Genomic DNA, 6,232 nt, shown 5'->3' on the forward strand with positions numbered 1-6,232 from the left:
ATAAAGAAAGTTGGTTTACAGTTTTATAAATTGAAACTATTATCTGAGTTACAGATATATAATATTTTTCATGTCTTTTTACTCTGTAAATATAAGAAATTCTTAGAAGAGAACTCTGTAACTTATCATTATATTTATAAAGTACTAAAGAGTGAAGGAGAATATCAGATTAAAGAGATTATTAACTCAGAGAAGTAAGATTATAAGCTCTGATTTAAGATTCAGTAATAAGAGTATTCTGCTAAGATGAATAAGTTCACTTAAGAATTATTCAGACTGATAAGATATCTGCAGAAGCTGAGACCTGACTTTTATACTGTAAATTCTGATAAGTTATAATAATATAATCTTCACTAAGAATCTAATTATAATAAAGATATTAACACTGTTATTTATATACTCTAGTCTATAAAGATAATGAGTTTCTACTGAAATGAATAGTCTACAGTGTATATAAAGAGAAGAAGAAATCATATTATTATTAAAGTTAAAAAATAAAGAAAAATAAAAACTAGACTATGAATACAATATAGTGACTAATAAAGAAAAAATAAAGAAAATTCATACTTATATTCTTATTATCTGTGACACTTAATCTCTCTGTAACTATCAATTCTCTTCTTCAAAGAAGCAGAGAGTGTTATACTTATAGTACTATAAGAGGCCTACGCTGAATAGATCAGTATAATATTGATAGGTCTTATATAACAAAGATAAAAACATTAGAGAAGGAAAGAAAGAGAAAGTGTGAGAATCAGTGATTGAGGTGGATATTTATACATGTATGTGATGGTGTACGCGGTGGAGCTTTGAGGTGGAAGAATATACGCGCGTTTGTAGCGGCTGAGGATCAGCGATCAAGAATGGCTGAGAATCAGAGTGTACACATTCAAGAATAAAGTGATTGAAATCTGTGAAGTGTAATGAAATAGTCTATATGATTGATCAGATGCAGCCTGCCACATTAGTTCTCTCTTTCAGAAGCAGTTCTCATCAGTCAAAAGCTGCTGTTTCAGATAATGCAGAGCTCAGAGTTCAGATCAGTTAATCATAGTTAAGTTATTTCACAAGATATTATCAGCTGCAGTCACAGGGTCTCTCATTGAGAATATTCTCAATCTCTCACTCAAGCTTATTATCTTCTTCTATGATGCCTGGTGACTGTCAGTTAGAAGTCAGTTGAGAAGAGAATGAATTAATGACAGTGCAGCAGAGCAAGCTTGTGTAGAATACATTATAAATCTCTGATAATGTGTCAAGATAATAGTTGTGACTATCTAGAACTTCTATCACTTTATACTTGACATGGCAGTAATCTAGTGTACAAGATGAATATGTGATTTGTATGTTCTTAAGATTCAATTATATCAGATCTTCTATCTTATATTGTTCAGTGAAATCTCAGTGAACATTGATTTAATTCTCTTAATCTTGTTTTACAGTTATCATGAAGGCCTCTGCTCAATTAGAGGCATCTCAGAGCTTTATTACTATATTATCAGTGATCTGAATCAGACTGTGAGAGTCTGATGTGAACTGTATAATCTCTAAAAGATTCAACACTTTCATGTGATATTTATGTGTAAGAAAGAATGAGCTTATATCTGTTGAAACAGCATCTCAACTGTTGATAGTGATCTCTGTGTGTAGAAGAAGATCATATCAATCATTTTATAAGTGATTACAGAACTTACAGAGATAATTCTTCATGATATGAATTATCTGTTCTGACATATCATCAGTCTCAGAATGATAGGCAGTTGATAGACAGTATATAATCTTAAGAACTTGACAGATTCTTGTTCAGAGAGTGCTCACAAATTAACAGCTCTGATCTGATACTATAAATCTCAGTAATTCATGTATCTGATAGAATAGACTCTGTAGAAAAGCTTTAGTAACTTGTTCAGCATCTATCTTGTTACAAGATTTTAATATTATATCTTTGCTCAGTTGATTCACAATGATCAGAATGTTTCTACAATTCTTACTCTCAGATAGATTAACAGTGAAGTCAATTACTACATCTTGTCAGATTCTATTAGAGATATTGAGTGATTTTAATAGATCTTTTCTACAGTTCTTTTATAAGATAATAGAAGAACAGTGATTGCAGTTTCAGACAAAGCATCTGATACTGTTTAATATTTCAGATCAGTAGAACTCTCAGAAGATCATTCTATACAGTTATTTACAGCCTGAATAACTAGTTATATACAAATCATGCATCTCTTGCATTATCTGAGTGTGTAAGAATTCAGAGTGAGAGACTCAGCATCATTTATGAAATTATAGAGTGTTATTGTCATCAATTGAACATTCTGAGATATCAATTCTTATATATAGTTCTGAGGAAAATCAGAGTACTTCTTGATATACTGCTTCAGTAAGAGTCTGAAGAAGTTCATTCATCTGAACTGCTGTATATCACAGTTCATTCAGTGTAGAGAAAGTGAAGATATTAATAACAGTTCTAACTGAAGAAGTATATATAGTGTTATGAACTGTTTTATCTTGATTAACTAGTATCTTCAGGTTCAAGAGCCAGTGCTCTTGATTCATTCAGTGAGTATCTGTTATATCAGATGATATATCTTGCTCTCATTATAAGAGAGCATCTGCTATCAAGTTCTGATTATCAGAATGATAGTATATTGTAAAATGAAAGTGACTTAAGAACTCAGATCATCATATCTGTTATTCAGTGAGTTTATAAGTAGTTATGAAGTATTTGAGATTCTTATAATCTGTGACTATCTTAAATTCAGAGATACTTCAGAGTTCAGAGTCTCATTCTTCTAAACAGTGTATAATTGCAAGAAGTTTCTTATCATAGATCTCATAATTGTATTCAGTGAGACTCAGTTTCTTAAACATGAAGATACATGATTATAGAATATCTTTATTATTATATTACAATATCACTTCTTCTGTTACATAGTCAGAGGAATCAGCTTCAATAACTATCTTGTGATCAGAATTAAATGTTATCAGTAGAGAGGTATTAATGAATATCTTCTTTATCTGTATAAATGCAGCTTCAGCATTCACTGATCATTGAAATACTGAGTCTTTCTTAGTGAGATCTGTAAGTGATCTTGTAATATCTGAGAAGTTTTAGATAAATTGCTGATAGAAGTTAGTAAATCTGATGAAGCTTCATACATCTTTCACAGTATGTGAAGCTTTTCATTCAAGAATGATGAAGACTTTCTCAGAATTTATGCAAATCTTCTTGTCAGCTTCTATAATAAAACCCAGATACTTGATACTCTTGACTTCAAAGTCACACTTGTCAATATCTATCAGTAGTTCTGCTTCTTATAGCTGTTGTAATATCTTTTACATATACTCTTGATATTCTTTTCTGAATTTATTGATGAAGATGAGAATGTCATCTAGATAAGTAGATGCAAACTTATCAAGAAAATCTCAGAGCACTCAGTTGATATACTTCTGAAATATACTGAAGATGTTAGTCAGTTCAAAGAGTGTGACTATTCATTCAAAGAGATCATAATATGTTTAAAATGCTGTAAGCCATTCATCTTCTTCAGTGATATGAATCTTATGAAATGCAGTGATAATATCTAGTTTTATAAATCATTGAGCTCATCTGATCTGTGCTAGGATTTCATTGATGAGAGATAAGAGATATTAATCTTTCTTTGTCAATCTGTTCAGACCTCAGTAGTTCACACAGAATTGAAGTCCTTTATCTGATTTCTTTGCAAAGAGAATAGAGGCTGCAGTAAAAGAGTTACTAATGTGTATGAATTCTTTATTCAACAGATCATTGAGTATCTTTTGAAGAAGAAGAAGTTTATCTTGAAACATATTATAAAGAGAGTCTCATGACAGTTTGAGATTCTTATCATTCTTTTTCTCTAACTTGATACTGTGATTCACTTCAGAATCTCATAAGAGAGATATGTTTATAATATTATCTTATTAAAAGACATCTAGATATTCATGATATTATTGAGTGAGTTTTATACAAGAATCTGTTATTATAACACAGAATAACTTTTCTAGAGTCTTTTTGATATTAATCAGACTGATGAAATAGATTGACATATAATTCTACTATCAATGATTCTTTCAGCAACTTCTTTTTCTAAGTATTTTGTAGATATTGACAGAGATCTGTGTCAGATCAATAGTCTTATAAATGTCATCTTTGTGAATTCTATCATTATTAAGAAATATCAAGCTTCTGTTTTAAGTGTTCAATAAGATGCCTTGTTCAGATAGTCAGGCAAGTTCTAATATAAGATTGTAATCAAGATTATCAACTTCATATATATAGATATCTTCACATTGATGTTCTCTCACATCTATGATCAGCTTCATCATGTAACAGGTACAAATGTCTTTTGAATCATCAAATCCTGCAAGGAGTCAAGATTTTGATAAAGAAATATGCTGAAGGTTATGATGTCTTACAACTGAAGATTTTATCATTGCATAGTGACATAGACTGCTGTCTATCATGGCTTTCATATTATATATATTATCAATCACAGTAAATACAAGAATCACATTCATTGTTATCTTCTCTTCAAATCATTGTCATCTGATCTCTTCAAGCTTCTGTTTGTGAATTTGAACAGAAGCTAATCTTTTCCCTGTTTCACTGAGACATTCTCATAGTTATCTTCTGAATCTTTCTCTAATGTAACATGGTTGACATGGACAGGCACTGATTCATTCTTTGAATAAGAAGGCACTGATCTTTCTCTTGAGTATGAAGACACATAGGTTATTATTATTATTATTATTATTCTTCAATTACAGATGTATGCAGTCAGAGACTATGACATCTACCTGAGAACTTTTAGTTCTCAGGGTTTTTCCTATATCTGTAAAGTTAACTATTATACATTCATCAATTTCAGATATACAAAATCAGAAAATTTCAGCTCAGAATACAAAAACTGTTTACAAATTGCAGTGTTTTAACATCTTTTAATACTTTGAAATCATTTGACAATATCATGACAAAGGAAAAGAGAAAAAGAACACAGTCTCAAAGATAGACACATTAAATAGATAGATAGAAAGAAATTGAAAGGAAAAGATAAAGAAAAAGATAAAGTAAAGAGAGACTATAACAAAACAAATTATTAAAAGAGAGTGTATAGCTGTTTTAACAGACTATATCTGATTGATTTCCTCCTCTTCATATTCAGATAATTCTGAATTTAGCCATTTTCTTGTAGCTGCTTGAGTTTCTGATAGAAAGTCTATTAAGTATTTAATTCCTGTCTCAGTTGAGAATAAGAATCTCATATTTAATTGATTTAGATCATACTTCTCTTTCAATCTGGCTCTGAGACTATTGTATAATGCACAGTGCATTACAATATACTCAGGATTCTCATTTGTATTGCAGAATGAGCATTCTATTGAGTCAAATCTATCATCAAATCTTTGTATATAAGATTTGAAATAGCCATGTCCTAGTTTCAGCTGTATTATAGATGAGAATATTTTCTTTTTACATTTAATTGAACAAGATTTTCACTTGGGTTTTGTTTCAAATCTTGAATAATGTATACTCTTCTTTTGTTTCTGTCAGCTTTCATTTCACTTGTCTAAACAAGATTCTTTTATTTTTCTCTTTATAAAAGACCAGAACATAATTTTTTGAATAGATCTGCTTAATTCTGCACCCTTTTTTGCAGCTGAATCAGCCAATTCATTGCCATGAATATTCATATAAGCAGGAACCCAGTGTAGATGAATTATCAGCTTTGATATTCTTCTCTTTTGAATTTTTAAAACAGAGTTTAAGATCAGTTCAAGATTCATTTAATCATTATGAATCTGACTATTTCTAAGTCTTTTTAAAGCAGCTTGACTATCAGAGAATATTCATGTCTCTTTCAAACAATTTTCTCTTTTATGAGATTTTATTTCAATGAGTTTGAAAGCCTTCACTATTACAAATAGTTCAGCATCAAAGACTTCACATTCACAGTCTAGATTTCAGAAATCTGAGATAAAATTGATATTATCTTCAGTATAAGCAATGCCTGCGCCTAATCTATTCAAGTTCTCATTTTTTAAGTCATCTGAATAAATCAGAATAGAGTCTTTTATATTAATTGTAGAAATTCTCTTCAATGCTGTTCATATTCTTTCTCTTTTAATAGTTCACTATTTATAGTCTATAGAGATTCAAGCTTTTCTCTTCAGAGAGATAACTTCTCATGATCAACTTTTTCAA

This window comes from Blastomyces gilchristii, assembly GCF_000003855.2.
Source record: "Blastomyces gilchristii SLH14081 genomic scaffold supercont1.3, whole genome shotgun sequence".
Lineage (NCBI taxonomy): Eukaryota > Fungi > Ascomycota > Eurotiomycetes > Onygenales > Ajellomycetaceae > Blastomyces > Blastomyces gilchristii.